At 38.1% G+C, this 23095-nt stretch overlaps 1 long non-coding RNA gene across 1 annotated transcript; it reads right to left on the reverse strand.

The window, feature by feature from the left end:
- Positions 1 to 5490: 5490 nt before the first annotated feature.
- Positions 5491 to 21208, reverse strand: LOC107651813 (uncharacterized). The gene is made up of 3 exons (XR_001628890.2): positions 21029 to 21208; positions 20234 to 20445; positions 5491 to 5778 (listed from the first exon to the last, which is right to left on the reverse strand). It is a non-coding gene; the product is annotated as an uncharacterized LOC107651813 (long non-coding RNA).
- Positions 21209 to 23095: the final 1887 nt, after the last annotated feature.

The following is a 23095-nucleotide window of genomic DNA, read 5'->3' on the forward strand; positions in this document are numbered from 1 at the left end:
ATATGAATCCCTGTACCTTGAAGAAAGGGAAAAAACAGAAAAAGGCAGATTAAAAGCCTCCATATTATATAAGAATGTGGGTGTAGATATGTGATGGCTTTCCCTATATATCTCTGTTCCTGTCCATTATATATGTATGTATGTATATATATATATATATATATATATATATGATGTAAATTATATATGAATGTAAATTTTTTCCTGTCCAACCTCAAAGGCCCCCTAAAATTTATCTTTGGAATGTCTGTGTGTGTGTATTACATAGATGGATGGATGGATAGACAGATAGATAGATGGATGGATGGATGGATAGATAGATAGAAAAATAGATAGATAGATAGATAGATAGATAGATAGATAGATAGATAGATAGATAGATAGATGGAGAGAAAGATAGACAGACAGAGACAGACAGCTAGATAGATGGATAGATAGGTGGAGAGAAAGACAGAGACAGATAGAAAGACAGACAGACAGATAGATAGATAGATAGATAGATAGATAGATAGATAGATAGATAGATAGATAGATGGGGGTGGATATATAGAGAAAGACAGATAGATAGATCATATATACATATTTATTAACTGTATAAAATAATACTTAATATTTATATAATACCTACTATGTGCCAGCATTGCACTAAATTCTCTCTCTCTCTCTCTCTCTCTCTCTCTCTCTCTATATATATATATATATATATATATATATATATATATACGCACATCCTCCAACTCTTCCATATCTTATATTCCAGACTATTCAGCAAATTTTCCAAGGACTTAAGGGAAAGAGGAAACAAGCTTTTGGTATCAATGAAACAAGTTCAGCCACAATCAAGAGCTTGACAATACTTCCTGAACTTGTCTTTCTTCTGTATCTGAGATCCCTGGATCCTGACTATCTGTAGTAATCTGCCTTAGAATGTAGATTACCTTCTGACTATTAACAAAGAAGCATTCTCAAAATTTAAATCTGTCAAATTAAGCATATTTAATTAGCATATTCAGGTGTCATTTGACACTTCTCTAAAGAAGAGTCTTTTTGGCACATGCCCTCTGGCACTCTTCCCATGAATAGACATTTATCAATAATGTTGCCCCTTGGAGAAGTAGGAGGGCAGCTCAGTGACTCAGTGGATAGAGCACTGGGCCTAGAGTCATGAAGACTCCTGTTCCTGAATTCAATTCTAGCCCAGACACTTACTAGCTAGGTGACTCTGGAAAGTCACTTAATTTTGTTTGCCTCAGTTTCTTCATCTGCTAACTGAGCTGGAGAAGTACATGACAAACCACTCCTGTATCTTTGCCAAACAAAAACCAAATGGGGTCAGGAAAAGTTGGACACAAGTGAAATGCCTGAACACCAGCAGGAGAGCAAGAGACCTAGGCTGAAACATAATACAGGAAGATGTGGTTTAAAAAAATCAAAGATGATCTTAAAGGGGAAAGATGAGGAGAATAAATCTCAAAAGGACAAGATCCAGCAGATATGTGTGTTTAGAAGCCAGGAAGTATTCTAGACTCCTAGTCTCCATAGCTTGATGATGGTGGTTGAGTTGTAGAACAATGGTAGATCTATGAGCCTCTGGACTACCTTAGCAGTACATCCTCCTTCTCTCACCCCTCCTCCCCATTCTCCAACCCTTTCAGTCTCTCTACGGCCACTCAGGCTACCTAGTCATTGCATCAGCACTCCAGAGCTCAGGCATGGGGGAGATTCTCCTCATCTGCCTGCCTTAGGCTTCATTCTAACCTTGCAGATTAGTCTACCAGCCCTTTGTCTTAAAGGCACATATGGCCAATTGCATCTTCATTTAGCCATCAACACTTGTCAGGGACCCTTAAAAAAAAAAAGTACTTTCCAAGCCTTCTAATTCCTTTTATATTTTCTTTAACAATCTCTTTTGGCCCTCCTTCAACGTGCTTTTTTATGACTTTCAGTTGCCAGTGGAAAGCTCAGGTATCAAAAGTTACCCTCACTGTGATTTCATTCATGTTTGATTAATTCAAGCTGTATATTGCTTTTAAGTTTCTGCATATGTTGGCAGTCTGTCCCTGGAGCATCCGGCTCTATAGCTTAGCAGAGCTTTTTGGACCAAAATCTGAGTAGGAAAGATTCCTTTTGGACCAGAATTCTTCATTTTAGGAGAATGTCTTCCCCACCGCCATGCCTTGCATTGCAAGAGGTGAGCCAGTGTAAGGATAACCTACATCTGAGTCAAACCAAGTCAAACCACCAACATGGATGTGAAGTTGTAGCATCGGTCTGAATACCAGAGGTTTTTCTGCAAAGTGTTGGCTGCCTCGTTCCCTGGACTGTGTTCTCATTCCAGACTTGTTCATTGCCCAGTGGCCCTGGATAGTTATCCCAGGTCTACCCGTGACTATCCTGAGCATGAAGTTATGGTTTTAATTCAGTGTGATCAGTGTAGAGAGCAGTTGAAACATTGGACATTAATTAGTTCATGACACGAGCCAGTGCATTTCGAGTCAGTGGTCCTGGGTTCAAGGCTGATCTCTGCCATCTACTGCTTGCATGACTTTTGGGCAAATCTCTTCCCTTCTTGATCTTCAACTCCTTTCATATCTAGGAAAGGCCTTAGAAATAATCATTCAGGCCACCATTTAGCCATTTTCAGTCATATCTGATTCTTCATGACCCCAGTTTTTTGGACAGAGATCCTGAAGTGGTTTGCTATTTCCTTCTCCAGCTCATTTTATAGAGGAGGAAACTCAGGCCAGCTGAGTTAAGTGACTTGACCAGGGTCACATGGGTAGTATGGATCTGAAGTCAGATTTGAACTCAGGAAGATGAATCTTGATTTTCATATCTATACAAAGAAGATTTTAGATAGATAGACAGACAGACAGATAGATAAATGGAAAGATAGATGGATGGATATATGGGTGGATGTATGGATGAATGGATGGATGGATGGATGGATGGATAGATGGATGAATAGATAGTTTAAAATATAGATACATAAATAGGTACATAGAAATGTATGTAGTATGTGTATATATGTATATAAATATGTGTTGTATAGGCATGCACACATGCATGCATTTATATGCATGGATGTGTACCCACATGTATGTGTGTGTATACAGAGAGGGGAGGGGAGAGAGGGAAGGAGACAGGAAGAGAGGTAGGGGGAGAAAGCACCTGGATCAGAGATAGTAAGGTGATATAATGAATAATGTGCCAAGCCTGAAGTCAGGAAGCCTCATCTTCCTAAGTTAAAATCTGACTTCAGACATATACTAGCTCTGTGACCCTGGTCAAGTCACTTTACTCTGTTGGCCTCAGTTTCGTCATCTATAAAATGAGCTGGAGAAGGAAATGGCAAACCACTCCAGTATCTTTGCCAAGAAAACCCCAAATGGAGTCATGAAGAGTCAGATAAAAGACTGAAAATGACTAAACAACGGTCTGGATTAGCTCTAAATCCCTTTCCAACTCTGAAAGGAGCTGGACTAAACAATCGCCTCCAAGGCTTCCTTCTAACCGTAAAGCCTATGATCCTATTTGTGGGGATGATGGAAGAGTGAACTGACTTTAAAGGAATGAAATCAAAAAAGCAAACTGGCAAACCTAAGTGAACCCAGATCCCAGAGCCATCTGGAGCCCCAGGACAGATCTCCACTGCCTTAATCAGACACAGTGTTCCTCTTGCCTCTTAAAAGAGAAGCTAAGAAACTGGTTCTGAGGAATTCAGGCTGCCTCTCATGCATTTTATCCCAACTCTACTTATTCACATCCACTATAATGTATGGTGATAGCTATTTGTGTTGGCAACCAGAGAGGGAGGTGGTATCTAAAATCTTAATCTAATTGAATTAAGTGAATTTCAATTTCTAATGAGAAGTGGGAAGTAATATACTGTTACATTTCTTCCCCTTTCCCTGCTATTTCCTTGTTACTTAGTCTGGGATGGTATTTTTTTTTTAACCTATCTCCAAAGCCCCAGATTCTGTAAGGCATCAAAGAGCAGTGGATAGAGAGTAGTCCTCAGAGTCAGGAAAAGCTGGGTTCAAGTCCCTCCTTTGACACATACTGGTTCGGTGAACCTGGACAAGCCATGAAATCACTAGACTGTGAGCTTTCGGATTAGATTGAGAGATCCTCGGAGTTGGGTCATCTTTTGCCTTTCTTTGTATCCTCAGAGCTTAGCACATAGTAAGTGCTTAATAAGTGTTTACTGGCTAAGTAATTAACAGAATCTCTTAGTGCTCCAGACAATTTTCTGAGTCTGTAAGTTGAATCTGTGTTGAAAGAGGAATATTATCACTGGGAACTTCCTGCCCCAATGAAATCAGAGGGCCAATAAAGAAATAAAAGTTCTGGATTCAAAAAGTCCCAAGGAGGCACAGTATCACAGGGTCAGAGATTAGAACTTAAAGTAGGAATGTAGGGTAAGTTCATACTGCCAGAAGAGTCTACAGTTAAATTTTTCAGTGTGAAAAAATTATTTCTAGACAATCGGCAACCACAAATTAAGACTTTTATCCTTTTGCTGATTGTATAGACTTAAAGAAATAATGGTAAAAATGTTAATAATAAATAATTAAATTTAAAAGTATGCATCATGTGCTCATTTTTAGAGATCCAGTTGCTAAATATTTATTGGCATGTCCCTATCTAGTAGGATACCCTACCATTCATTTTACAAATTAGAAAACTGAGGCACAGAAAGGTGAAGAGATTTGCTCAAGGTCACACATTCAATTTGAATTGTTTTCAACATTCATCCTAGACAGTGATTATTCACTCACACCCTCACCCACCCCAAGTCTCAATTTCACCTTAGGTTGTAATAAGAATTAGATTTTGGAATTAAGAACTTTGAGCATTTGTGATGAGTATGAAAGGGTCATAGAGTAATTTGGGAAGATTTCAGAAACTTCCCTTTGTATCTGTCTCCTTCCTGGCTGCTCTCTTCCTAAATGAAATCAAAAGCAGATATTCCATTTGACATGGCACTTTTTACTTCTTAAAGGTAACCTGGATGTTCAGATAGAGTTCCTCTGTTAGTAAGTCACTAGAGAGTCATAGAAATGCAAAGATCTGGGTAACAACTATCCTGTCACCTGAGAGAAAATCTTATAGGCTCAAATCCTCTGACTATTCCAAGTCATTCCTGCATGTCTTCGACATGCAACTCAAGTCAAGTTGATTTTTCCACATGCAAGCAGACATTAACCATGTTTGCTTTTTGGCTGGCTGCCATTTTTGACTTTCACATTTTTGGGATTCTGTGGTGAATAGTTAGACCTTGCTTTTGGAAGTAAGTGAATTTTTGGCATTGAGATCTTTTTCCTCTTCATTTTCTAGAGGAATTTTCTGTTGTTAATATCTCAAACTTAGCAAATCAGCCATCCCCCCCCCCCCACCTTGTAGTCTGTCCTTTATCCCTTGCAAAGAAAATAATGGGAATAAATAACGTTGGACTTTTTTAAAAACAATCAATCAACATGGCATTTATTAATCACCTACAAAGAGCTAGGGACAATACAAGGCACTGAGGATATAAAGACAAAAATGAAAAGTGTCTGCCCTCAAGGAGCTTACATTCTATCAGAGGAGACAGGATGTGCATATATAAGTATATACAAATACACACACATATGTAATGTGTCTGGAGTTCCATCTTCTTGATGTTCTTCAAATGCAAATTGGACAACCATTTGTATATTTTAGTGGGAGTTCTTTTCATGTATGAGTTTGATTAGATGGCCACAAGATCTCTTCCAACTCTCAGATTTTATGAATCTGTAAATACAACACAAGTAGGATGAAGGTAGTAATTAGTGGAGGGTGTGGGGTGGGAGGGGAATCAGGAACACTCTAAGGAGAAGTAATCTCTATGATTCTTCTTGTCTTTGTCATCATTTCAGTCATATCCAATTCTTAATGACCATGCCATGATTTTCTTAACAAAGATACTGGAGTGGTTTGCCATTTCCTTCTGCAGCTTATTTTACATATGAAGTAACTGGGGTAAACAGGATTAAGTGACTTTTCCAGGATCACACAGGCAGGAAGCATCTGAGTCCAGATTTGAACCAAGGAAGATGTCTTCTGCTCTGCCCACTTTTCCACCCAGATGTTTAGCCTGGGGATTTATGGACAAAGGTGAAGCTAGTCCTCTATTTACTATCCCAAGACTTTCTCTCTCAGGATTTGAGTTGCTGTAATATTACAGAAAGAATTTAATTTAGATAATCTCTGTGATAGCATGAGAACTCCTTGACTTTTTTAGACTGATAGTGCTTTAAATAATCACTTTAGTTGATTTATAAAGTCCTTTACCTTTCAAAATCACTTTTCAAACACTCATTAATTGATTTACAAAGCAATTCCTGTGCAGGGAGATCAGAATTATTATCCTTGCTTTAATCATACAAATATATAAAAAAAATAAAAATAAGAAACACACAACTAATAAACGTCTGAGGCCAGATTTGAATTTGCAAAAATGAATCTTCCTGATTCTGGGCCTGGCACCGTGCCATCCTAACCATCTCTGGAACTATTTCCTAAACTATTAAAATGAGGTAACTGGACAGTTTCTGAGATCTCTTTTGTACCACCACCCCCCCTTCACCTGGGACCAAAAACATCATCTACTAATTCCCAGTTCTCCCTAGCTGAGTGGTACAATGGATACATCAGTGGAACCAGATTCAAAAAGGCCTTAGTTCAAATCCAACCTCAGAAACTTATCACATGGGTGACCCTGGGCAAGTCATTTAATCTCTGTCAACCTCAGTTTCTCAACAATAAAATGGGGATAAAAATAGCATCTCCCTCTCAGGGCTTTTGTGATGATCAAATGAGATACTTGAAAAGCATTTACTAGCATCTGGCACATAGCAGGTGCTTAATAAATGCTTATTTCCTCCCCGTCTCTTCCCTTTCCAGCATCCTTCCTCCATATATCAAATAGTCTGGACCCTGTGATTTAGATGCTGCATCTCAACCTAGGCTTGGCCCTAGGATTTGAGATGTCAGAGAACAAGCCTCTCTTGCTTTGGTTTGAGACTTAGATCCATCATCAGGAGAGAAAGAGCTAGGGACCACCAAGTATATAGCCACTTGTCAGTTCTTTGTATATGATATTCAGTCATCTGTACTCTAGCGATAAGGTTCAGACCCTAGATAGCTGGCCTTAAGTCTTCTCATCCATAAATTAGAGAAGGGAGGCAGTGAGGTTGGAATAGTTGTTCTCCAAGGCCCTTTCCCCATCCTATACATAATGAAAATGAGTTAGTTCCAAGCCCTACCATAGGCAGATGTAATGGGGGGGGTGGGACTGGGGGACAAGAAAGAGACTGAGAGAGGGAGAGTGAGAGGGAGAGGGAGAGAGAGAGAAAGAAAGAAAGAAAGAAAGAAAGAAAGAAAGAAAGAAAGAAAGAAAGGAAAGAAAGAAAGAAAGAAAGAAAGAAAGAAAGAAAGAAAGAAAGAAAGAAAGAAAGAAAGAAAGAAGAAAGAAAGAAAGAAAGAAAGAAAGAAAGAAAGAAAGAAAGAAAGAAAGAAAGAAAGAAAGAAAGAAAGAAAGAAAGAAAGAAAGGAAGGAAGAAAGAAAGAAAGAAAGGAAGAAAGGAAGGAAGGAAGGAAGGAAGGAAGGAAGGAAGGAAGGAAGGAAGGAAGGAAGGAAGGAAGGAAGGAAGGAAGGAAGGAAGGAAGGAAGGAAGGAAGGAAGGAAGGAAGGAAGGAAGAAAGAAAGAAAGGAAGGAAGAAAGGAAGGAAGGAAGGAAGGAACGAAGGAAGGAAGGAAGGAAGGAAGGAAGGAAGGAAGGAAGGAAGGAGAGAGAGAGAGAGAGAGAGAGAGAGAGAGAGAGAGAGAGAGAGAGAGAGAGAGTTTAGCTGGCCTCGAGGAAGGTGAATCCTGACAGTAAAGAGGGCAATTTATAGATTACAGGGAGAATCAGTCCTGGCAATTGAAAGTCAAGCTACTGAGAGGACCTGGGCCAGCTGACCAAACCACACAGCTGAAAAAGTGTGCCTGTTTTCTCTAATTTAGTGGTCATTGTTACTATCTGTATTAATAGGCAATACATTACAGGTTAATGGTGCAAATGTTCTGTAGTAACTGTTAATACTCTGCCATTTTAATAAATACCTTTGTTTGAGCTAACTGGATCTACTGCTGACTTTTAAAAGTAAATCCATTGGGACAACTAGGTGGCTTAATGGATAGAGAACCAGATAGATGGAGACAGGAAAACCTGAGTTCAAATCTGGCCTCAGACCACTTCCTAGCTATATGGCCCTGGACAAGTCACTTAATGCCAATGCCTACCCCTTACTACTCTTCTGCCTTGGAATCAATGCTTGGTATTAATTCTAAGTCAAAAAGTAAGCTTTTGGGAGAAGGAATAAATGCATTCATGATGGCTTGTATGCTATAATTTTAGGAATGAGGACCAAAAGAATACTTTTGCTTCCATGATAACTACTCTCTGGGGACCCATGTACCAGTTCAGAGTGTTCAATTCTTTTAAGACTTATTTGCTCATATCCTTTGACCATGAAGATACTAGCAACTCAAGCGATCTGCCTAGGAATCCTACAGGTGGTAGTCCTTGAAATGAGCCTTGAACAAAGCTAGAAATTCTATGAGCAAAGATAAGAAGAGAATCGATGGATAACAACCTTTTCAAAGGCATAGAGATGAAAGATGGAAAGTGGTCGACAGGGCACAGTAAACAAGGCAATTATAGCTGGAATCTAAAGCACGCAAAGCAGAATAATGTGCAATACTCCTGGAAAGGTAAGCTAGAACAAAATTTTAAGGGGCTTTAAATGCCAAAATAGAGGTTTGTAAAATATCCCAAAGATAACCTTCTCTGGTAAGAGAGTGCCAAGTCAGAACTGAACTTTAGGAGTATTAATTATAGTGAGTTAATAAACCTTTATTAAGCACCTGTTGTCCAGGCACTGGGCTAAGTCTTGGGATACAAAAAGAAGCAAAAGACAGTCCTACCCTCGAGGATCTCACAGTCTACTAAGGGAGACAGTAAGCAAGCAGATATTTACAAACAAGCTACACACTGTAGGACCTTGTTTTATTCAACTAATATGTCCCAAGAGCCTTCAAGTAAGTTGAAGATTGGACCTAAGAATGAAACATTATTTAATAATTATTTCTTATACAGACATCCCTAGGCATTTTCTGACTCTTCTTAGCCTTATCAGAGCTATCAATAGCACTACTCTTTTATTTTGGGATCATTAATAATGAAATAGCATTTATGAAACAAGAATCCCTGCTCCAACCAACTTGTTACAAGTGAAAACTTCAGACAAAGGACTGATGCTGGAGCTGATGTTTGGTACAAAACAGTGTAATGACTCATACTAACGCGTCTCAGAGAGAGTGTGGCAAGACTTTTTTATGACTCTTGAGAAAATGGCATGGATGTAGCACGTGATCAGTTTTATGTATTTTTATGCCTTTGTTTCTTTTAATTGACAATGCCATATACCTGAATTTGTGTGTTTTCAGCTTGAGTAAAACAATATCCTACTGTATAGGCTATATAAGTGTTTGGAAAGACGGGTTTTTGTTGAGGCTCAAAGGAAGTCATATCTTAAAGTTTTGAGAAAGATCTCTAATCTTTCCAAAGAGGAGTAGACAACTTTTAAAAGTTGGTTCAACTGGAGGATTTCTATATGAACTGGAGAGACCTCCAAGAACTAATGCAGAGTGAAATGAGCAGAACCAAGAGAACACTGTACACTGAAAGTGAAACACTGTGGAGCTATCCAAGGTAATGAACTTTACTAATAGTAGCAATGCAATAATCCAGGGCATTGATGAAGGATTTATATAAAAGAATGCTATCCACATTAGGAGAAAAAACCATGGGAGTAGAAATGCAAAAGAATAACTTAGGACATCACTTATCACTGGTTTATATGGGTATATGATTTGGAGTTTCAGCTTTAAAAGATCACTCTATAGTAAAAATGAATAATGTGGAAATAGGTATCAAATGATAACATTTGTACAACCCAGTAGAATTGCTTGTCAGCTCTGGAAGGGGGGAGGAAGGAGGAGAGAGAAAGAAAATTAATCATGGAAACATGGAAAATATTTTTAAATAAAATAAAATTTAAATAAAAAAAGAAAAAGAAAAGTCAGTTCAAGGCCTATTTGTAAAATTAATTTATTAATTAATTAAATGAATAAATAAATAACAGAAGGACTAAGATTTCACTACTAAGACCTCAGAGTTATGTAAAAACTCCTTTGCTATCATTTTGTGATACCAGCTAAGTGGCATACTGGATAGAATTGAGACTTGGGGTCAGTAAGTCCTGAATTTGCACACTTAACAGCTGAGTGACCGGGAAAGTCATTAAATTTCTTTACCTCACTTTCTTCATCTGTAAAGTGGGATTAGTAAGAGCACCTACCTCATGGGTTTATTGTAAAAATCAGATGGGTTAACATGGATTACAAACCTTTCTTAAAGTGCTTATATAGACCTTAAGGTGCTATATAAATTTTGTTGTTCAATCATTTCAGTTGTGTCCAACCCTTTGTGACCCCCATTTGGGTTTTGAGTTTGTTTTTATTTTGGCAAAGATACTAGAGTAGTTTTCCATTTCCTTCTCCAGCTCATTTTACAGTGGCTTGCCTAGAATCACACTAGTGTCTGAGATCTAATTTGAATTCACAAAAGTGAATCTTCCTGACTCCCAGCATTCTGTGCCCAGTGCCACCTTGATCCCCTAGCAATATAAAAGCTAACTGTTATTCCTCTGATAAACAGCCATTTGTGTGTGACTCTCCTAGAGGCAGCTTAAGTGACTCTGTGACTAGAATACTGAACTTGGAGTCTTAAAGACCTGAATTTAGATCTACCTCAGACACTTACTAGCTGTCTGTCCCTTAGCAATCACTGGACCTCCTGCGTCCATCAGTTTTGTCATCTGTTAAATGGGGATAATAATATTACATTTTATTATTACTATTATATTAATAATGTTATATTATTAATAGCAACCTGTTAATAATATTCTGTTATAAATAATATTCTATTAATATTCTATTATCAATAACATTCTATTGCTAATATTCTATCAATAACGTATTATTAATATTATATGAATGATACTTTGTTAGTAATGTTCTGTTAATTTTATTATAAATAATATTATATTAATATATTAATGATGTATTGTTAATGTTCTATTAATAAAAGTTTATTATTATAAAATATATTTATATATTGTCTAAATAATAATGATAATCTCCCATGAGGAGATTGTAAAGATCAAATAACTACAAAGTACTCTGCAAACAAGAGAGCCCTATGAAAACATTGGCTTTTTATTATTATAACTAAATCAATCCCTTTGTATCATGAAAAGAGCTCTAAACTTTAAAAAATACCAATAATCCTGCCTGGTAAACCACAAAACATGTCACTGAGAGGGACCTGGCACCTGTTCCACAGGACATTCCCCATCCATAACAGGCTATTTTCAGCTAGGAGGTGGAGCAGGATCCCTGGAGGGCATGAGTCTTCGGGGCCACTGCCAGCTCTAGAAGATGAAAAGCCATCCCACAGAGAAGACCTTTTGATGTGTCAGTAGTACAGACCTGATTAATTGACTCACACAGAGAGGTTATCCACTTCCAAAATAAACTCTTAGATACCCTTCAGTCTGTTTAGCTGATAAACCAGACAAAAGTGAAGCCCAAAACATCCTCTCCACCTTAACCTATGGGATTTGAATCAATCAAGCCAATGACACATGTGAAAACCCTGATCACTCCCAAGATCTCTCTCTCTCACACACACACACACATGCCACACACTCCCTCATTTCTTTTTTTTTGAACCATTATCTTCTGTTTTAGAAGTGATAGTAAATATCAGCTCCAAGACCAAAGAGCTATAAGAGTGAGCCAACTAAGGTTCAGTGACTTGCCCAAGATCACCTAGCTATAAAACAGCTGATGCCAGATTTGAACTGAGGACCTCCCACCTCTAGTCCTGGCTCTCTATCCACCTAGCTGCCCCCAACACCCCCAAGCTCACTTCTGTTCTATACTCTTCCAAAGTTTAATGTAGACTTTCCAGTCTAGAGTGAACTCAGTTTGAATGTTTAATACATGACTCACCAGATGTGAAAGACCCAGGGGTCAATATCTAGTTAATATTTACCCTGCCGAATCTGGCCAGGGGCTGATGGTTTATGTGCTTACTTCTTGAGAGCAGAAAGCTAAACAGAAACCATTTGCAAAGAGAAGGACCCTAAGTGGAGGGCTCCCTTGGCAGAGGGAGGAAGGAGAGCTACAGTTAGTTAGTTGAAGAGAACATTTGCCTAGGTTGCCATTCAGAATTGCTCTGACCTCTCCTGTCACAGTTCTCTCTGTTTTAGGAAATATTTCTTTTCCACTAGCAGATACGGTCAAAGATGAACAATCTGTCCAGTCTGGACCCATTTTAGGAAGTTCTAAAGTAACTAGGACTCAAAGCTCTTACCTCTCCGTAGATTTATTGTACTGTGAAAATTTAGTGGTTTTCTTTACATATCGGATTGTTAGTCAGGTATAGGGTGCTTTGACTCAAAATCTGCAAGAGCTGTTGCTGAGCACACATAGATATAACATATAATAATAAAAGTACTATAATAGGCAATATAATATATTAGAGGTAACATAATAAAGGCTACATATATGATATAATAAAGGCTAAAACTTGGAATTATGTATAAAGGTAGAGGGCGAAACTTTGAAGGGGCTTTAGCTGCCTTATTGGGTTGAGGCTGTTATTTTGACCTTCCTTTGCACAGGAAACTCAAAGGATATTGGCCCAGAGGAATATTTTGGTGCTGAAGATCCAGAGATATTGTTGTGGATTTCAAAAGATCCTCCTCGATTTACTGAAATAGATTTGAAGGCATGGCATGTCCCAAAGGGGGAAAGTTATGAGAAATTCCTAATCCTAAAAGTCATCTGCAATAACCATGATTGACCATGATTCAGATCAAGATTCAGTAGGGTTCTGTTCTGAGACAAATTAAATGCTTTCAGTCTGGCCCAAATGGAAAAGAATCTGGAAAGAAAAGTTATCCACTTAGTTGTCTTAAGTAAGATACCTAAGATTTTGACAGCGAATTGATGAAGTGGGGGGACACTAGGCCTGGAGTGAGGAAACACCTGAGTTCAAATGTGACCTCAGACATTTGCTGGCTGTATGACCCTGAACAACTCTCTTAACCTATATGGGCTTCAATTTTCTCATTTGTAAAATGAGGGGATTGAACTTGATGGCCTCAAAAACTTCCAACTCTAAAGCCTTTCAATCTATCTTTCTCCTATGAAGAATAAAGAATTAAAGATGTCTCCTTGGTCTAAAACTGGATATGAAATGTCCTACCTGGTTCACTGAAATACTTGAAGCTTAATTATCTAGGCAATGAGTTCAAAGAAAGCTGGCATAATCCATTCTCTTAATTAATTAATTAATCTAAACTGAAGGGGGCAGTGAGGTACAATGGAAAGAACACTGAGGATGGGAAGGAAGGGAAGGGGAAAAACATTTATTAAGCACCTGCTAAGTGCCAAGTGCTGTGCTAATGAGCACTTTACAAATATTCTCTCATTTTATCCTCAGTCTTGAAAGGTAGATATTATTATCTTTGTTTTGAGGGAATGGAGGTAATTGAAGTCAGAGGGCCCGAATTCAAATTTTGGCTCTGATCCCTACAAATTATATGACCATAAGCAAGTCACTTAATGTTTCTGGGGCTCATTTTACTCATATGTAAAATTAAAGGGTTCAGCCAGATTAACTTTAAGGTTTCCTTGAGTTCTAAATACATTCTCTCTGATTCTAACTGAAGCCACCCAAGACAACTAGAGAGAAAAGTCTTGTCAGAGGAGCATAGTGGCATCACAGAAGATATTGGTGACCCTACAGCATCAAAGGTCTCTCTATGTACATTTGCTTGGGCATACATGTTCTCTATGTGTGTGTTCCCTCCACATGACTTCCTTTGCCATATAAATTTTCTATGTGTGGTCTGTCTGTATATGCTCTGGCTCCTTATGTTCCCTGGCCACTTAAATACTCCTTATCATATGCATGCTAGCAACATGTGTAATCCATATATGCACCCTTCCATGACTTTTCCCTAGGTATGCCCTCTCTGATGTTATTTATATTTATAATAGAATATATCCCAGAATTATGAAGGAATTTTCTATTGTCACTTTTCTTACTACATGTTTTTATCAAATGCTTTTGCTTCAAACTAATTAGATGATTCTCCCTTTTTTACACTTTTTCTCCCTTGTAATTGTTGGGGGGTCTTTTTCAGCAAGAAAAAAAGTAGAGTTCTCTTCTCCCACACCAGCAAAGGTGACTTGTAGCAGAAGCGTATAGTAATGAGAGCCATGGTTGCTCAAGTGAGACTGAAACGGGAGATTCTTTGACTTCTTGACTTCTTCCATCTCCTATTCTGAGAATAGATGAGTGACTAACAAAACTGCGAACTGGGCATTTCCAGCTTTTGGGATTACTTCATGGGTAATCCTCAGACTGAGAATTTCTGAGATCCAGAGTTCTATGCTACCTTCTCAAATGAAGATGATTTCCTCAAACATGCTTCTCAAAGCATTGACAACATCAAAGGTCCAGAGATCTAGGTCTTGTCAAACCTCCATGATATTTACTGTGAATTTGTTCAAACAATGTAGGTCCAAGGTAAGTATGAAATATCTCAACAGTCAAAAAAACCTTTGCATTTTAGAGGAAATATAATTAGTATAATATATTTGCATGTTTTAGTTTCTTATATGCATTTATGCACATCTTTGAGTCTTTTTTTCATCTTACAAATTTCCCAGGACAGATGAAATAAAAAAGGTGTCCTATACCCAATATGGTACCTTTGTGGGGGGCGGGGGGAACAGGACATGTTACTTGCTTCTGGAAAGACCCTAGACCTGGACCATCTCTAAACTTTGTTTTATATATTTTCCTATAGTAATCTAAGTTAAAGCATTAATAAGCCAGGAAAAAAGTACCTATGTGGAATAAGGAAGGCTCCTGCAATTGAATATTGGCCTGTATGCATCTAGCATCCCTTAAGACAGGCCCCTTGAACCCTAGGTAATAGAAACAATGTATGTGTTTTGTCAAATATAAAACACTATACAAATAGTAACTATTGTTCTTATTAGAATCATCTCTCTTCCATATTCAGAATAGTCATCCTGATCTAAATTGTCATCCTATTTAGATTCTCTAGCCCATCTTCAGATATTTTTGGACTTCTGTGCCACATCATCACTATGTTATAATTTCAGGAGTATCAAAAAAGTCTCTCTTCCTCAAATGGAGTCTGAATGCAGATTGAAAGATACTGTTTATTCTTCCTCTCTCCCTCCCTCCCTCCCTCCCTCTTCCTCTTTCTTTCTTTCTTTCTTTCTTTCTTTCTTTCTTTCTTTCTTTCTTTCTTTCTTTCTTTCTTTCTTTCTTTCTTTCTTTCTTTCTTTCTTTCTTTCTTTCTTTCTTTCTTTCTTTCTTTCTTCCTTCCTTCCTTCCTTTCTTTCTTTCTTTCTTTCTTTCTTTCTTTCTTTCTTTCTTTCTTTCTTTCTTTCTTTCTTCCTTCCTTCCTTTCTTCCTTCCTTTCTTTCTTTTTATTTCCTTCCTTTCCTTCCTTCCTTTCTTTCCTTCCTTTCTTCCTTTTTTCTTCCTTCCTTCCTCCCCTTCTTTTTCTCTTTTGCAATGTAGCTAACATGGAAATGTTTTGTATGACTGCATATGTATAATCTATTCCAAACTGCTTGCCTTCTCAAGAAAGGAGAAGAGGATGGAGGAGGGGAAGAAATTTAAAATGCAAAAAATTATGAAAAGCAAATGTCAAAAATTATTTTTACATGAGACTTGGGAAAAATAACATTTTTTTAAAAGTCTCTCTTCCCTCCAAATTCTTTCCCTCCCCAATGCCACACATTCCACCAAGGGAACTTCATTGTTTGGATTTAAGCTGTTTGCTTTGTCAGTATTTAAAATGATAATTTTGTGAGAGGGTTAACACATTAAGCTTTGTGGGTCATTTTGACTTCAGCAAGACAGTTTACTGTATCCTTTCCTAGCACTGTGCCATGGGAAATAGGGGAGATATTCAAAGATAAACAAGGCACAGTGCATGTCTTCATTGTCCCCTAAATCTAATCAAATGATACTGCAAATAATTCTAAAAACTATGATATCTGCATTAAATAAATACAAAATTCTTTGGAAAGTCTAAGGAGGGGAAAACACTTGGATCTGATTAGGGAAGTTTACATGGGAGAAGAAGGACTTCAGTTGGGTCTAAAAGGGGTAATTATACAAAATCATAAGAGTTGGGGGGGATGTCTGGATGACTCAGTGGATTGAGAGCCAGGCCCAGGGATAGGAGGTCCTGGGTTCAAATTTTGCCTCAGTCACTTCTAGTTGTGTGACCCTGGGCAAGTCACTTGACACCCATTGCCTAGCCCTTACCATTCTTCTGCCTTGGAACCAATACTTAGTATTAATTCTAAGAAGGAGGGTAAGGGATTTAAAAAAAATAATAATAGTCATAAGATTTGGAAAAGAGCTCTATGGTCATCTTGTCCAACTCATATCTAGAAAACAATCTCCTCTACACTTACCTAGACTCTGTTTGAAAACTCCTGATAAGGGGGAATCTTCTTCCTCCAGAGGAAACGCAGTCCATTTGGAGGTGGTTCCAATAAATAGACCTTTTTGTTACATCGACCCATAGTTCTTAGTTCTATCCCTGTGGTGGTGGGGATACATGTGGAGAGAACAGAGCAGGTCTAATCTGTATCCTACATAAGAACCCTTCAAATACTGGAAGACAGAAATCATTGCTGTTGATAGACCTTCTCTGCTGCAGGCTTTGTTCTTGTTCAGTCATTTTTCAATTGTGTCCTATTTCTTTCTTTCTTTTTTTTTTTTTAATAAAAGCCCTTACCTTCTGTCAAGGCAGAAGAGTGGTAAGGGCTAGGCAATGGGGGTCAAGTGACTTGCCCAGGGTCACACAGCTGGGAAGTGTCTGAGGTCAGATTTGAACCTAGGACCTCCCATCTCTAGGCCTGGCTCTCAATCTACTGAGCTAACCAGCTGCCTCCTTGTGTCCTATTTCTTTGTGACCCCATTGGTGTTTTCTTGGCAAAGATACTGACGTACTTTGCTGTCTCCTTCAGTTCATTGTACAGATAAGGAAACTAAGTCAAGTAAGGCTAAATGGCTTGCCCAGTGTCACATGACTAGTAAGTATCCAAGGCCAGATTTTAATTCATGAAGATGAGTCTTCCTGACTCCAGACCTAGCAAGTATTTGCTACACCACCTAGTTATAAGCTAAACAATCCTCGTATAAGATCAAAAAGTTAGAACTGAAAGGAATCTTAAAGTCAGCTATACTAAATTCTTCATTTTACAGATGAGGAAACTGAGACCCAGTGAGATGAAGTGCTTTGCCAACACATACACAGATAGTAGGTGATAGCTAGGATAGGAATCTAGACCTTCTGCTTCCAAATCCAGTGCTCCTTCCACTATTCTACAATGTCTTCTTTGGTATGAACTCAAGATCTTCACTACTGTGATTTACCTGCCTCTGAATATTCTTCACTTTACTAATCTCCTTGGGGCAATATGGTGCTATATATGGATCAGTCCTCCATATTAGGACTGACCAGAGCAGGGCATAACAGAATTCATCACTTTCTTCTTCCTGGAAGCTATACCTCTTTGTGCTCAAGATCAAGATACGATACTTTTGTCTCAAGGAGAAATTTGAGAAGAGGAAATTCCAGATCTAGGAAATAGTGAGAACAAAGGCACAAAAATGGTATGAAAGCACAGAAGTTACCCAAATTTTCCAGAACAGAGACTAGCTAGCAAGAAACTATAATTAGAGAAGGCTTAAATGATAGGACGGTAGCAGAATGTGCAGAGGAATCCACAGGGCTTGTCAATTGATATACTGATATAGAATGGAGAGAAAGGAAAGAATCAAAGAAAAGACCAAATAGAGGTTGTCAATTATTTGAGATATGGATGGTTTGAAGAATCATATTTTTGAAAGAAATAGGGAATTCCGATTCACAATGTTACCATTGATTATCTATGGTTTGTAATTAATTTCCAACCTATATGTTTTCTAACCCAGAATTTTATCTCCCTAAAAGCAGAAATTATTTCATTCTAGTGATACAATCCTACACTCTGGAAAAGAACCTAACACACTGTAGGACTAAATAATGTTTGGTGCTCATTTGATTGAATCTTATTTAATAAACCCAATACTCTTCTTGCATCTATATTACAATGATTTTTGCTTCTCTGTGTAACATGGAAAAGAGTTTCACTCTGATTTTTCCAAGTTCCCCTGAACAACAAAAATTATATATGCCCCAGAAACAGGGAGAGCATCAATAATGTTTGAAAGTACTCACACTGGTGGTGGAGTTGCGAATTGGTCCTACTGTTTTGGAAAACAATTTGGACTTATTTTTTAAACATTTTATTTTTCCAATTACATGTAATAACAATTTTCAACACATACTTTCTGAAATTACAAGATCCAAATTTTCTCACTCACTCTCTTTCATCCTCTGTCTCAGAAGAAGAAAGCAATTTGATCTTAGTTATACATGTATTATCATGAAAAATGTACTTCCATAATGGTCATTATTATAAGAGAATACTCATATAAAACCAACCCCCCCACCCCAACAAGAAAAAGAAATATAAATAAACTAAAGTGAAAAATAGTAAGCTTGGCTCTGTATCCTGACTGCAATTTGGACTTATACAAGAAGAGTAACTAATTTCTTCATATCCTTCAATGATTCGTCTATTGGATCTACATCCCAGAAAATTCAGGGATAGAAAGAAATACCCTATAGGAGACAGATAGATGGTATAGTGAATAAAGCATTAAGCGTGGAGTCAGGTAAATATGAGTTCAAATTTTACCTCAGACACTTACTAACTATATAACCCTGGGGAAACCACTTAACCTCTGTTTGTCTCAATATTCTAAACCTTAAAATGAGGACAATAATAGTACCTACCTCCCAGGATTGTTGTGAGATAATATTTATAAAGTACTAAGTACATTGGGGCAGCTAGGTAGCACAGAGGGTAGAACAATCAAGCACAGAGACAGGAAGCCTCATCTTCCTGAGTTCAAATGCAGCCTCAGACATTTACTAATTATGTGATCCTGGGCAAGTCACTTGGCCATATTTGCCTCCATTTCCTCAACTGTCAACTGAGCTGGAGAAGGAAATGGTAAACCACTCTAGTATCTTTGTTAAGAAAACCCAAATGGGATCTGGAAAAGTTGGACACAAATGAAAAATGAACAAGAACTAAGTACAGTGGCTATTATATAGCTACCAAAATATTCATAGCATCACTTTTATGGTAACTAAAAAATAGGAAGAAAGTATATATCTATCAACTAGATAATGGCTGAACAAATTTGGGTAAGAAGGATAAAAATATAAATGAGAATTTTGAGGAACTCCAAGAAACATGGAAAGACATACTAGTGCATGAACTGATCTAGAACCAAGAAAGCAGAATCAAATAGACAATATACTCAGTGACAATAATAATGTAAATAAAATCAATTTTCCAAGGCAGCTGATCTTAGGTTAAATGAAGTGGACAATACCCATCTTCTTGACAGAAAGAGAGATAACTATGGGTCATGTGATCAATGTTCATAGGTTTTTCTTAACTATTTTTCTTGGTGACTAGATATGGTATATGGAGAGGAGAATGATGGTATGAAATCAGAAATGGTATAAGCAATAAAAGACATCAATATATCTTTAAAAAAAAAACAAACACATTGGCAAACTCTGCCACAATGTGAGCAGAGATTTTCTAAGAAGGCACAGCAGGCAAAACCTGCCACATGGGCACTAGCTCTCTTCCCTGCCCCCTCAGCCCCAGTCAGCAGAGCCAGCTTGGACCTAGTGGCTTAAGCAGAACCATATGGTAAATGGAGGGATTTCTAAGCTTTCATTTAACCCTGAAATGGCCATGTAAATGGCAACCTTCCCCTTCTATCTCCCCCAAAAGGAAGGATTAAATTCACTATGGCAATAGGGATAATTTGAATTATGGAGAGTTAATTCCATGGATTTAAGGATTCTGGGAAGAAGAAATAACATTTGTTACCTCCTGGAGATATCCAAAAACTTGTGGGCTATAGTAACTCTCCTGCTTCCAAAACAAGGGACCATAGCCCATATAGTCCATAGTCCTAGGAGCATCCTTCCAGCCAGCTCCTCTTCATTCCTCTGGAGTCTTGCAGTGTAAATCAGCAGGGCAATATCATAGGATCATAAATTTGAAGCTAGAAGAGCTCAGAAGTCACCTAGTACAAGCGTCTTATTTTATAAATGAGGAATCAGACACAAAGAGATCAAATGATTTACACACAGCAAGTAAGTGTAAGAGCAAAGATATCATACTAGTTCCCTCCCTTGAAGTAAACAGCATTTGTCTGTGTTCCATTGAAGGAAGTAGGTGAACAAAGAAACTGAGATGGCTGCTGGTTCCCACCTTTCCAGGAAAGAAGAACATATTCTTTCTCTACATCCCATGTTTAGTTAATTGCAATATCAGGCTGATTGTACTCAAACTCTTAGACTTATTGGAAGAAATTGGCCAATAAAACAATAGGGAAGTCCCTATTCTAATATGTATTCACTAATATATATTCCTTTTGTGGAAGAAAAAAAAAACTTTATCTTCCAAAGCAGAAGAATGGTAAGGTGGGCAATTGGAGTTAATTGACTTGCCCAGGGCTGCCCAGCTAGGAAGTGTCTGCAGTCAGACTGGAACCCAAGACTTCTAATCTCTAGTCCTGGTTCTCAATTCACCAGGTCACTTAGCTGTCCCCACCCTAAAGTATATTCTAATGTATATTTACTAATAATTTAATATGTATTCATGCATACTTTGACTCACCCTTTCCAGATACAATGCTACTGTTGATTTAGTTAAAATTCTCTGAGCAAGGGGAGTGTATCTCTGGCAGGACAGAAAACGGCCAAGTGAAGAGGCTACATGGTACCAGGGGAATGAAGAATCCAAGTGGCTCAAAATCCATTTCTGAAAACTGGAAAGGTGGAGTAGTGGAGGCTTTGTCTGAGGTTTAAGCATTGACCATTGCTGGAAGCTTAACATAAAATAAATAAATCACTTCTCTGATTTGTAATGGCAATCTGTACCTCCCTTCATTCATCAACCCTCCCCTCTGAACCTCCCTAGAGGCTGGCTTTTTTGCCTATTCTAATTGAGTCTCCTTATCCCCTTTTACACATATACCTCAATGGGCAATTTGGTCCACTTTACCATTAAGGAAGGCAAGTTTGTATTATCTGATCATTTTCAATGGGGGTAGTTAAAGTGGCCCTTGCTGAGAATTTCCTATCAAAGCAGCTAATTGTGTCCCTAAGGGCTCTAGGAATGAAGACTGGCAGAACTTACAAAGCAGAAAGCAGCCCTGTCTCCCCCATTCCCTCTCTAGGAAATTGATATGATTTGAAAGGATTTGTCAAAACAGGCATGTGAGGTTTTTGTTAACCTCCCTGGAAACTGAAGTGGAAGAGTGATTCTGGAAGGTGTTGTTAACTGGATATAGTCGATCATCTGCAGGTTAGAGGCTCTGAGCTCTGCTTTAGCTTGGCTGAGAGACATCTGGAAGCATTCCACTGCCATGTTTTATTAGAACATTCAAGCCACCTCATTAAAGGCCATGGGGAGACTGGGAAAGCCAGATGATTGCTATCAGATCAATCACAGATTGCTCCCGTGCCATCTGAATACATCTCCATTTGTCATGTCAATCCATTAGTATGATCACCAACTAAACAGGTTTCAAATTTTTATCATTGGTTCCTAGGATTTGCAAAGAATAATGTGTCCCATCACATTTTCCAGTCTTTATTGTTGAGTGACTGAGAAGATAACCACCTAATGCATCCATCAAAGGACTCTTAATGAAGTTGCTGGAAAGTGGCAGAATTTATCCAGGAATTATTCCTATTCTGTCTCACCATTTCCTATCCAAACCTGAGGTAGTTAAATGTCAATCAAGGTATGTCCTCATAACTGAGAAAAAGAAGCAAAGGAAAATGGGGTGTCATTGTATTTCATCATTCTACCTTGCAGAAATACCTTCTCTCTTTCCCCCTATCTTTCATCCCCACTCCCCATCCTTACATTTCCAGAATATGAATCTCTCAAAAAGTCAGTTTCCTTAGAAAATAGATCTGGACTTGGAGTTGTAAGAATAAGGCTAGAGATCTTTGTCCCTTACTCTCCATGTGATCCATGTGATCATGGGGCTAGACAACTGAACTTCAGGAACATTTGATTATTTTCTAAAAGGTTTCTCTCCTACCTAGCTCTGTTTTACTTAATGCTTTTTATATATGGAACTATCTATTTAATGCTTCTCCATATGAAGGGGCAACTAGGTGGCCCAGTGTTTAGAGCACAGGACTGGAGTCAGGAAGACCTGAGTTCAAATTTAACCCCAGAGAATCAATAGCTTTGTGACCCTGGCAAGTCACTTAACCTTATTTGCCTCACTTTCCTCAACTGTAAAATGATCTGGAGAACTATCTTTGCCAAGAAAACCTCAAATGAAGTTTAGAAGGGTTGAACACAACTGAAACAAACGAATGATAACATCAAAATGTAGAAATCAGGGAAGGATTGTATGTTCAGGGGAGGAGGAAAAAAGGAGGTACTTTTGATTCTAGGCTCCTCTGACGGTATTATCTCTGAACACTCCAGTGGAAATGCCATTTCTTGAGTATTGAGAGACAGGGTGTCTCACCTCAGGGTTCCCCTACACTCTTGATCTCATCCAACATCCATAAACAAAGTAAGGCCTGTCTGCCATGCCTTAATACTGAAATGTTGATGAGAGTATGTATTAGAACATTGGCAGGCTTTAGACAAACAGAATTACAATATTTACATTAACACTCACAATAGGCATGGTCAATTAGCCAACATCTGGAG

This window comes from Monodelphis domestica, chromosome 3 (genome assembly GCF_027887165.1).
Source record: "Monodelphis domestica isolate mMonDom1 chromosome 3, mMonDom1.pri, whole genome shotgun sequence".
Classification (NCBI taxonomy): Eukaryota; Metazoa; Chordata; class Mammalia; order Didelphimorphia; family Didelphidae; genus Monodelphis; species Monodelphis domestica.